The sequence below is a fragment of the Lactuca sativa genome, chromosome 4 (genome assembly GCF_002870075.4).
Source record: "Lactuca sativa cultivar Salinas chromosome 4, Lsat_Salinas_v11, whole genome shotgun sequence".
Taxonomy (NCBI): domain Eukaryota; kingdom Viridiplantae; phylum Streptophyta; class Magnoliopsida; order Asterales; family Asteraceae; genus Lactuca; species Lactuca sativa.
Window position 1 is genome coordinate 205239522 of NC_056626.2, and position 12679 is coordinate 205252200.

The 12679-nt window shown below is 41.1% G+C and overlaps 1 non-coding gene across 1 annotated transcript; it reads right to left on the reverse strand.

Moving 5' to 3' along the window:
* Nucleotides 1–7650: 7650 nt before the first annotated feature.
* On the reverse strand, nt 7651–7757 carry LOC111902297 (small nucleolar RNA R71). The gene has a single exon (XR_002853728.1). It is a non-coding gene; the product is annotated as a small nucleolar RNA R71 (small nucleolar RNA).
* Nucleotides 7758–12679: the final 4922 nt, after the last annotated feature.

Sequence of the window (12679 nt, forward strand, 5' to 3'; positions counted from 1 at the left end):
GCCTCAACCTCCTATAAAAGGGCATGCGAGGGCAGCCTAATTCTTTTGCCAAATTCTTACTTTCTCTCTAGTTTTTGCCTCGATTTGCATGCCAATCATATCCCGAAGCCCCGGTATCATTCCCAAACCCCGAAGCAAGTCTCGAAGCCCCGAAGGTCCCGAGAAGTGCGATTCCCGAGCCGAAGCTCTGCCCGCGAGGAGTCCGGTTTTTGTGAAGATCTTCCAGATCTGCCGAAGAATACTACTTCTATAAGCCGTAGTGTTGTCCGATAATCTTCTGATCAAGTGAGTGTGTGGTTACTTTCTTCTAACGCATAATTATGAAGTACTTTATATAAAATACGTGTTATGTGTATATTTTGTTGTTATATGTGTGAATGTATATTCACTTTCTTCTATCTCATAGATATGATTTATTCTCTATGAAATACATGTTATGTGTATGTGTCTCATCTGTTGTTTGGAATATGTATTGAATGAGAATGCTATATAGGTTTTAAACTATGTATAAAAATATATATTTTATCTACTAATATGTCGGGTAGAACATGGGTAGATAGTTGTGTGATAAACAGATGAGAGGCCTCGAAGTTGTTTTTGATTTAGTCATCTAGCGGAGTTTAGATGACAACCACGGACTTTTATTTGTATTACAGGAAGTGGCGCAGGGGCATAAGATGGATGAATCATCAAGTTGTTTTGTTTACAAGTTTGTATATATATGTATATATTTGTTGAATGACTTGTAATGTTATCGTTTATGCTCTATGGTCTGTATCGGAACATGACATCCCGAGTTTTGATTATCTAATGAAAATACATTTCTTGATGAAATGCTTTGGTAAATATTATTTTATCATACTTTGTTTTTGGGAACAAATTCCGCAAATCTTTCAAATCAAAAGGATTTACTCTGAAATTATTTTAAAAGCATAAATGAAAATCGCTCTTTTCTGGCCGAGATGTTGGGGATGTCACGAGGTATCCCTGGCAACTCCTCAGGGAATACATCCATAAACTCTCGCACCATGGGCACATCGCCCGCTGTCGCCTTACCCACCTCCCGGGTGTCCATGACATAAGCGACATATCCTGCACAACCCTGCTGAAGGTAGCGCCTAGCTCTCGCTGCTGAACATACCGCTTGCCCTCGCTGTGGCCTCTCACCCTGAACTACTAACTCTCCCCCACTAGGGGTCTTGATCCGAACCAGCTGCTGTGTGCAATCTATCACTGCCCCATTGGGGCTCAACCAATCCATGCCTATAATCACCTTGCTCCCTCTCAACGGGATAGGAACCAGGTCTACCAGATAACGCTCCTCAAATAATCTCAGCACACAGTCTTGGAATGCCTTCGATGCTCGCACCGAACGGTCATCTGCAATCTCTACCTCTAAAGGGCAATCCAACATGCCCGAAGACTCAGAAAACTTCTTGCTAAGCAAAAGAGAGACAAACGACTGGGTAGCCCCCGAATCAAATAACACCTGGACTGGGATACCATTCACATGAAATGATCCTTAATAGAGCACATACATAACATATCAAAATCACAGCAACATATCATAAAGCATAAAGATAAGAAATCATACCCGTCACTACATCGGGTGCAATGCATGCCTCCTCGGTAGTCAACTGGAATGCCCGGATCCTCACTACTGGAGCCTCTGCCTTGCCCTGCCGGCCATCAGTGATCCGCAGGGTTGCTGGAGCTGGCGCCTTCACTGGCGCTGATGCTGCTGTCAACTAGGGGCAGTTGGCCTTCTTGTGGCCCCTTTGGTTGCAGTGGAAACATAGCAACTCAGACGTCTGAATAACCAGTGCAGGGGCAGTATAATCCCTGCTGAAGCGCCCCATCTTTCTGCACTTGTAGCAGCCCGACGATCCCAATCTGCACGCCCCCTCATGTGGCCTACTGCATTTTCTGCAATGACCCTGTCCTGACTGGCCTTCGGCCTACCATCTGATCCCTTGGGCTTCTTCCCCGAAGCCCCCGTCGTCTGCCCCTCCTTTGCTTTCCACTTCCGGACATTCTCCAGATAAATCTCCCTCTCCCTAGCCCTGGCAATCATGGAATCCAGGGTAGGGCACCCTGAAAAACTAACATGCTCCCGAATGTCGGCCCGTAGCATGTCGTGGTAGCGGATTCTCCACATATCCTCATCTCCCGCATACTAGGGCACCAACAATGCCCTCTCCCGGAACTTGGCAGTGATCTCCGCCACAGTCTCTGTAGTCTGTCTCATGTCCAAAAACTCCTTGGCCAGCTGCTGAAGCTCTACCGCCGGCGCAAACTCTGCTCGGAACCGGGTCACAAAATCCGACCATGTCATAGCCTCAACAACCGAGGCTCCCAGGGAGTCACCAACTGACTCCCACCAATCCCTAGCCTGGTCCCTCAAACACCTTGCTGCAAATCGTACCTTCGATCCCTCGAGGCAGAAGCTGGTCAACTGAGCGGACTCAATGTCCGCAATCCGTCATCTGGTAGGAATGGGGTCCTTCACCCCGTGGAAATCTGGTGCACCACCGCCCCTGAAGTCCTTAAAGGACAGTGTGCGGGATCCTAACTAGCCAGACGCCATATCACTCCTGAACGCCGTGAGGCGATCCTCCATCAGCTCAACTATCCCTTCCTTGATCGACCCGAAGATGATGGGGGTCGACTCAAGGATGCCTCTGGTGATCTCTGACGCCATGAACTCGCGTAGCCTCTCATCCACTGGCTCGAAACTTGATCTCGAACCCGATCCCTCTCCTGAACTACCAACTGATGGCCTCGGACGTAGTACCACCATTTTGCAAAAGATAATACCAACCGTTAGTGATACCGATACCTCTAGAGGGATCACATCCACTACAAGTTCCTTGGTCTTGTCTCGGCCTTCCTTAATTTGGGTACATATCCTCTGCTTTCAGTAGTACGGGCCAATACTACCTTCCACATCTATCCGTACCTTCCTCTAGGTCTGCCTTGACTCCACCAAGTCCCTTTCACTATTGTTGGTTCTCTACTATTCCCATTCTAGGCTTTCCCTAGGGAAAATCTCTGACTCCACCAAAACCGGTCCTCAGCTGCTGAAGGCCTCCTCGTAATTCCAATCAGCCATTACCTGAATACCATCACAGGTGATGAGGCTCGGATAATCCTTCATGTAACAGACTCATCCCTACAAAGGTTAGACTCAGACAAGAGCTGTGCAATAGGGCCAAATCCAGCACTCTAAGATTATTCAACTCTGACCACATATGACGTGACGTATTCACCTAATAGCTAACTCCTATCACTCAGAGTCCCGCAAAGCACAAATCAAGCAGCATTCGGATGCAGGAAAACTACCAAAGCAAATATGTCCTCACAGTGAGAAACTGTACTAGCGTTTCAATGCAAAGCTCATACTATCGGGCATAACCTAAACAGGCTATCCTACTGCTGTCTACTCGATACTAGCATGCAATTGACATAAGCTGAAGCACATAAAGCAGGCACATAAGGCATCATTCCTAGATCCTTAGTCCAATTCTAGCATGTTGTTCTACTAAAACTGATAAACATAAGATAACTTGTATGGGTACTATGGGGAATACTTACTTGAGCTCAGCCGGTTGCGCACATCACACACTTGTTCTTTCTCAAAACTCTTCTGTCCTATTCTTTGGAAAACCATTTTCTTATAAAATCTTTTAATCCCTCGATTTGAGTACAGACACCTCCGAAGGTGTGTCTGAATCCCTCAAACCAGGGCTCTGATACCAACTTGTAACGACACAATTTTCACATCCAAAAATTTCATTTTTGATTAAGTGATTTGCAAAACATTTGTAACAAAATATTAACCGGTCATATCATTTCATAAAAACATGTCTAGTGTTTGAAAACCGAATCGTAAAAACATAATAATGTCAAAGTACAAATCCCAGAATAACTCATAGTGCGGAAAACAATGTGTGTGTCTGATGTGCCGCTACCGCGCCAGCTCTTTCCCCTTCGTTGAAGAGGTACCTGAAACCAAAACTGTAAACTATAAGTACGAAGCTTAGTGAGTTCCCCCATCGTACCACATACCATACCATCACATAACATACATACTGTCGGGCCATTCTAGGGTGCACGACCTACCCGGTACGACCATTCTGGGGTGCCGACCTACCCTTGTCAAGCCATTCTGGGGTGCTGACCTACCCGTCAGTCTGAACAACCGACCCTCGGGGACTATTCCCCTCCTACTACCTGTTGGATTAGGTGTCTAAGCCCATAACTATAATTGGTATGTACTTGAATTGATAACAACACAGTCCTTTTGGGTTGCCCTCAAACCTAGCAACCGGGCAAGGAAATTATGAAAGGAGAGATATCAATTTATTATATGATTAATAAATTAATATAAATGATTTATTAATGTGTTAAAAGATTAATATGTTGATTAGAAATCATAATGTATAATTAATAGTTAGCTAGAAATTAATTAGAATTAATTTTGGGGTTAACTGTGTTAATTATAAAGTGCAGGGACTAGTTTGCAATTATCTAATAGTTGAGTGGAAGGCTCCAATACCCCTTTGGAAGAGGGTGGACGAAATCTATAGGGGAAACCCTAATGATTTCATCCATGGGGGCTTGGATAAGGCCCTTGGGTTTGCTTTGGCACTAAGCAAGGAGCATTAGGGTTTTTCCCTAAACCCTAGATCCCTCAGCTATATAAGGAGCCTCATGGCTCACATTTTGGGCACTCCTTCTTTTGAAGAAACCCTAGGGCCGAAAATTGCATACTCTTTCTACCCCCTCTCCTTCAAGTTTCCTTCTTGCTAGTTCTTGGGTGTGATTCCATTAGAGGCATTAAATTTGTGGTGCTAAGCTTCCAAGAAAATCAAGATCAAGATCAAGAGGATTATCAATTGTTTCCTATAACAATTGAAAGGTATGTAACTCTTAAACCCTATTTTGTTAATTTTGAAATTAGCCTCTCTCCTCTAGGGTTCTTGTTTGCAATTCAAAGTTATATGCTCAATAGTTAAAACATAGATCCAAAGTAGGTTGCATGTGAACTTAGGAATTGTTTTCTAGTTTATTTGTTTTACCTAAAACCCATCAGTGGTATCAGAGCCATTGTTTGTTTTAAATTGAATTGCTATAATAGTTGAATTGCAAATTAGGGTTTATAGCTATTAAACCCTAAAGGCAAAAAATTTCGATTTTAGGGTTTTGGTGCAAAGGGTTTTCGAAAACCCTAGCCTCCATGAACCCTAATCGAAATTAGGGTTAGGGTTTTGAAAACCCTAGCCTCCTCCCCTTGAAATTTTGAAATATGCTACCTGATATTTGCATATTTAGCCTCATAATAAGTATAAATTTTTTATCATTTATTAGCTAATTTATTGCATATCATGGACAAAAGATACTTAAAAGTGTTTGAATTGTGTTTTCATCCCAAAAGCGAAGCTCGGAAGCAAAAGGAAGCAGGAGAAGCGGTTGGGAACTTAGGAGTTGAACAAAGAAGAAAAAGGCTAAAAATACAAGGTACTCGGTGAGTAGGGTCGACTACTCTGTGAGTAGCATCGAAGATTCTAGAGGATAAAGACTCCGTGACTTACCGTGTACGGGAATTAAGGGGTGGACTTGACGAGTCGGTCTTGGACTCGGCGAGTCGGTTTGAGTCTATAAAAACAGCTGTCCAGATCGACATAAGGTATTCTGGAACTTTATTGGAGAGAAAAGCTGCGATTGGAGAGTCAGAAGAACCTTAGAGATCGAAGATACAACCTAGAATTCAATTCCGAAGAAGATTTGAGGCAAATTCTCATCATTCTACTTAATCTATTGTTTTCAATCATGGTTAGACAATTAGAATTCATTTTATTGCTGTTAATTACCTCAATCATGAGCTAAAACTCTTAAACTTCTGTTTGGGGATACAATATTGAGACTATGGTTTGATTATTGGTAGGATTAATTCAATATTGGTGATTTTGTAGATTTTAGCTTGTTAAAGAACCTTGTGTGTGAATGATAACTATTTTTCTGTTGGTAGGAAGATAATTAAATAGTATGAACATCTTTTAATTGTCAACCTCATATGTTTATGTGACCACTTTATCATATGTCTAGGATTAATGAACGTGAAACTAGAATTAATAGAAAATTAGGTAAATTCATGTGTGAGCTTGTGTGATGACCATCAACAAGAGGTTAACTAAAGGACCAAATTAGTTAGCTATTACAACTCTAAATTAACCCGAATAAATAATCTAGTGAATTAAATTAAATTAGACAACTTATCACTGTTTGAGTCAGTTTGTTCTCTAAGGATTAGTGCAGCGAACGCAAAGCTAATCACTTAAATCGGTAGCCAATAGAAGAATTAATCCATTGCACTATTACCATAATATCAACCATAGGATAAGTTGAGTTGAACTAAACAGAATTCCCTCTCGTTATTGAATTTAGTCAAATCTTTGCTTTTCTAGTTTTTAGCCTAAGTAATATTAGTAAGTTTCTAGTCTTGTAAAACTAGAGAAAACCCCTATTTATTATTTACTTTAGATAAAATTAGTCTTTAGTTTTAATTTACCGTTCCCTGTGTTCGATACCCTACTTATTTAGCTGTACCACAATTGATAGGTCCACAGCCTTTGTGTGTTCACTTTATAATTAAAAGTGGGTTTAAAACTAGTTGAGTTTTACACATATCATGTTTTTGGCGCCGTTGCCGGGGAACGGTTCTAAATTAGCACTAATTTCTATTTTATCGATCATTTGTGTGGGATTTATCTTACACAAAGTTAATTCTTAGGTAATTTAGTAGTTAGTATAGGTTTTAATAAATATCTGTTTTAATAAGTAATTAGAATTTTTTTTTCTGTTTTTGCCTTGAACCCCCCGAGTGCACTCGTGACAACTCAGCGAGTCCATCGCTGATTCACAGTTTCAGTTTTTATTTTAATTTTTTTTCTTTTTACGCGTTTTTCTTGTTTTATTTGCAGTTGTTTCATGACCCGAGGATCTGATACACCTCTAGTCCCTCCTCTCGAAGACCCGGAATCCGCACTAAGGAGGAACGAAGGAAAATCCGTTTCTTCAAAGAATTCTCCACTAAAGAACCTCAAGTCCGTTTTCAGCAAGAAGAAGAGTAGGAAATTAGGAGCATCCAGCGCCTCTGTAGCAATCGAAGATCCGATTAAAGAAGACACCGAGTACGAGACCGAGGAAGACGAAGAACCTACATACGAGCACGAATCCGATTTTGAGGACGATTTAGCTATTACTATGGCTAATATCGATGAAGTCCCCATGGGGGAATGGAAGAAGAGGATGCGTGACGATACCGACCCGGGACTTGTGCAACCCGCAATTCCCGCTACTGCTACTTTCGAGCAAAAGGGCCACATACTCGCTCAACTCAAGGAGATTCCCTTTTATGGAAAAGACCACGAAGATGCCTATGAGCACTTGGATGAAGTCAATGATGTAGCTGACTACTTGAATGTTCCAGATGTGCCATGCGAGACCCAGCTACTTCGTATGCTTCCAGTCACATTCAAGGGTGCTACAAAGGATTGGCTCAAGTCACTTCCCCCCGGGTCGGTCACCACATGGGCTAAGTTGAAAGAAGAGTTCATAGACCATTTTTTCCTGCCTTCTAAAATAGCCAAGTTGAAGAAAGCTATTACCAACTTCGAGCAACAACCCGGAGAGTCACTTTATGAGGCGTGGGAGAGGTACAAAAGTCTTCTTAGAAATTTCCCACACCATGACCTTAATAGCCAACAAGAAGTCTCCATCTTCTATGATGGAGTCAATGTTACCACAAGGCAATTGCTCGACTCGCAAGGCTCGTTCACAAAGAAGGCGCCCCCGGTAATCAAGGAATTAATTGAAGAATTCTCTAAACATTCTAGAGAATATCACAACCCAAGAAACGAAGTTAGTCGGGGGTACTGAACTCGGTTAATGATGGCATGGCGGCGATGATGGCTAAGCTCGATAGTTTAGATAGAAGGATGACAGAAATGGATTAAACAATCCATGCAATTCGAGTTGAATGCGAGAACTGTAAAGGACCTCATCTCACAATGGATTGTGACTTGGATGAAAATGGAAACAAGAAGGCGCAAGTGTTCTACTCAAGCGGCGATAGATACGATGAGACTTGGCGGAAACCCAAGAAAGAATGGCTTCCGTATGAAGAATATAAAAAGGCAAAGGAAGAGAAATACAAGCAAAAAGAGAGGGGTTTCTATCAAAAGGAAGAACCGGTGGTGGAAAAGAGAGCCGACTTAGAAGAAATGTTCACAAGATTTATAGCCGCGTCCGAGAAAAGACACAATGATCATGATACTGCAATACAAGAGACCAGAACTATACTTAGGAATCAGCAAGCATCTATTCTCAACATTGAGAAACAGCTAGGACAACTTGCACATCAAGTGAATGAGAAAAGACCGGGTGAACTTCCAAGTAAAGTTGAGAATAATCCGAGAATGGAGAATGTGAATGCTATAACCTCCAGCTATGGAGAATTTTTCACTCCTATGACCCCTGCACAGAAGGTCTCAGCTAAGGTGCATGCAGAAAAGACAGAAGAGACGAGTTTAGCTAAACCCGACCATACTCGCCGAGTCCCTCTAATACACTCGACGAGTCCATGCCCTGATGACAAATCTATTGTTTCCTTAAAGCCTTACAACCCTCCTCTGCCATTCCCAATCAGAGCCATACCTGATGAAAAGGTTAAAGCATACAAAGCTTTCATGGAACATGTCAAAGCGTTTCAAGTCAACGTCCAATTTGTGGAAAAGATGCTTCAAACACCCAAATATTTGAACTTGCTAAAGGGTCTCTTTGCTGCTAGAAAAGATTTGGCTGAAGTCGCGGAGATAGTTGTGACAACCCGAAATTTCCACTTTGTACAAACAACATCACTTCAATAGAAGTTATAACAGTCATAGTCAATTTTCAGACTTTTCGTATAAGTTGGAGTAATCCAGGGTTTACACTTCAGTAAATATCAGGAGAGTGGATGCACTATGGTTTTGTGCAACACTCTTATTCCAACACTCTGTTATATTAGGAATCATTTCACGAATAAAAATATTTTCTGTCGAAAATATCTTAGGACTATAAATAGATTTCTGAACCGAATTCATTCATTATTCACATTTCCAACTAGAGAAAAGCCATTTTCTCTCTCACGGATCTTCGGGTTTTCATCCCAAATTGTGAGTACACTTCTCTAGTTGTTTTATAATGCTTATTATATGCTAATAACATAGATTACATGTCAAATATGTGAGATTCGGGAGTTTACCGCCCAAGAACGTTCTTGGGGAGTAAACTCCAAAAGAGGCATAAATGCTTCCTAGTCCCATTTCCTTGTTGAGTAACTAGCTTAGGATTGTATATAAGTATATTTGAGGCTAGAAAACAATCAAAATCACCAAGCTTAGGGTGTTCACGGACCAAGAACTTCTTGGACCGTGAACTCCAAATTCAAGGGGCAAAATGTGCCCTAACCACTCCTAAAGCTTTAGACATTAACCCCCATTTATTCCTAGCTAAATTGTGGACTTTAAAACATCAAGAGCACCCCTCAAATTGAGTTTACGGCCAAGGAATACTCATAGGCCGTAAACTCCAAACAAGGGCACCAAAGTGTGCCTAGGGTCCTCATTAGCCTTAAACAAATGCCTAGAAATTATCCTACTTGTGCTTGGAGCTTGAAAGAATAAAAATACCCATCCCAAGAGAGTTTACGGCCATAAAATCTAAGGGAATTGGCCTTGGGGCCGTAAACTCCTCAAGGGAATGTTTCTATGCCCTAAACTACCCAAAGAACTAAACCACCAAGTAGAACTTATTCTAGAAATCAAATAGCACTTCAAAACACCATGTACCACCAAGTTAAGAGTTCACGGCCATAAACCCAAGTTTTTACGACCGTAAACTCCTTGTGTGGAGTTTATTGAGGAGTAAAAACCTATACAAGGTCCTTGGAAGCAATAAACCCCTTTAGCCTTGTCCCACCACAACCTAGAGGCAACCATTAGGACCTATAACTCTTATACAAAGTGTTTTCATCTTCTAGAGTGTCCCAACTTATTTCATTAGTTATTATTTGGCTAATTAGTTATATATATGCTCATTATATGATAACTAGGCTCGTGCGTGTGAACAAGTCTCCGTTTGCCACCTAGCACGGTATCCGACACTTCAATCCAATCCACTCACCACAAGTGAGTTTATGCCCCTTTAATTAACCTTTGAAATACTTTTAATGTTTTAAATGCTTTTATGGGGGGGGGGGGGAATACAAGTTAAATACTTATAGTTATTACATCAATCACATGTGATTAGTAACTACAAAACCAATGATTTTAGTATTGTTCAAACTGTTTATCAAACTGTTTTACTTCAAACTGCTTTACAAACTCTTTTACTTATCAAATACTTTTATTTAAACTTTGTTATATTTCTTATAAATTGCATGCCCATTACATTACATATACAAGAATACGTTCATTATTGTGATATGAATCGGAGCATGACTTAAATGCCGTGGCCCGAGTTGTAGCCAGAGTCTCTTGAAGGGAGAGCATGAGTTTGCGTATAGATCTATACTGGATTGACTATCATACACCTTGCTGCTAGCTACAGCCGGACCTGCAGGTCTGCGGGTGCCAAACGTCATTCCATTATTACGACCATTCGTATGTCGTTGTTACCGGTCGATAGTATGGTGCAATTAGTCACATGATACCTTAATATAAATCCAGTTTAAGGTAGTTAGTATAGCAGTAGTTCCTATAATACAACACTACAGTACTACAATAATTTACCCATTACATATATTTAGTGATTATTTCACTTAACCTTTAATGTACAAACTATATTTTGTTAAATGATAGTTACACTTGGGAAATTACACACTTTTACAAAAAACGAGCATACAAAATAGTTAAGCCTTGGTAGAAGGCCACTTTAATAGAAAATATAGGTTTTTCTAAGAGATTCAAACTTTTACAAACACTTACAAACATTTACTTACATTTTACAAACTTACACTTAAGACATGTTCAAACGTTTTGATAACAAACACCGACACTAAAATACTTATGAACTCACCAACTTAATGCTGATAAAGTCTTTCAAAATAACTTGTATTCTCAGGTCATCAGTAGATAGGTACCGAGGCCAGCGTTTGAGAAGATGGAGCGCATCCAAGACTCATCTTATTATTTTGATTCACATTATATTTTTGGTGTCTATAACTGTTCAGAACACGCTTGTATTAAAATTGAATATTTAATGCAATGGGTGATGTTGTTTGCTTGTTTACTTTTACTGTGTTGTGATACTTTACATGACGTCCTTCGCCCCAGAACGTTTCCGCCGTTCTTGGTTTTTGGGGTGTGACAGATTGGTATCAGAGCATTGTTTATAGTGAATTAAGTATATCAACCCATAAAAGATATACTAAACTATAAACCCATTAGGGATTAAAACACTCTGACCAAGAGTCTATACTTTAAATATTAAAATATTTAATTAAGTATACTAGTCTGCATTCATACTAAAATCGGTGTCATAATGACAAGAACAAAAGTATTACGATTGTTAAATATCACAAGTGAGCTCGGGGATGTATGGTCAGTCCTGGGAATAGCATAGCCTGATCAACTATGCTGGTCCGAAGAGTGATTAGCATATGCCCTAGAATGGTTGTGATATGTTAACAAGTCTAAAAACTTACCAACAATACCACAAGAAGAATCGGTAGAACCTAAACTTAAAATACTATAGGTGTATTTTGTACTACTAGCTACATATATACTATATTCTTATACCTCTCTTCTTGCATAGATTGAAATGGCTGGATTCCATCACGACGACCCGTACTTTCCAAATGAAGGCAATGCAGGGTGAATCGAAGAAGAGCCCGAAGATGAGCATCCAATCTCTTTGGATGATCACCTCGCAGAAGGCTTTTCTGATGGATCCGACTCCGAGCCTGAAGTCAACAACCTACCGCTAGTAGGTCAAGCTCCGAACAACAACCCCCGACCAGCTTTTCTAGGTCCTACACCCTTGTGGGCAACCAACTTGAATCGCTGGAGTGACGAACGGGGTCAACCCATACCTTCCTTTGGGGACCGAACCTTTTACCACGTTAGCGATGGTGGCTCTGCGGATCGAGCTCTGCTCGTCATTATCCGCAGAATAGCTCGTAATGTTGAACAAGGTCGAGCAGCCATCGACCGGGTCATGGAGATTGATGCCAACTCTGGTGTCAACACAGTCCACATCCGCCGTCTTGAAGAAGACATGGAACGGACCTGGAGAACCAATGAAACCCTGCAGCAACAGCTAGCTGCCTCCCGAGCTAAAGTCTTGGAACTTCGAGCCCGCCAGAGGGCTCAGGAGTGACACCTTCAAGAGGTGTTTCGTCAAGTGTCAGACCTCAGGACTCGCCCGAGGAATTCCTATCGCGGTTAAATGATGTCTAGTACATCTCTATCTTTTGGTTAAGGAATAGCCTTTAACATCTGTGCTCTAAGTAGCACTTGTCTGTAAAATATTCCTAACTTTCAGTGCTCTAATTAGGAATCTAAGAACTGTCAAACTTGTCCGTATGGTATGATGTAAGACCTACTGTTAGGTTGATTTTCCCTGAACTTGTTAC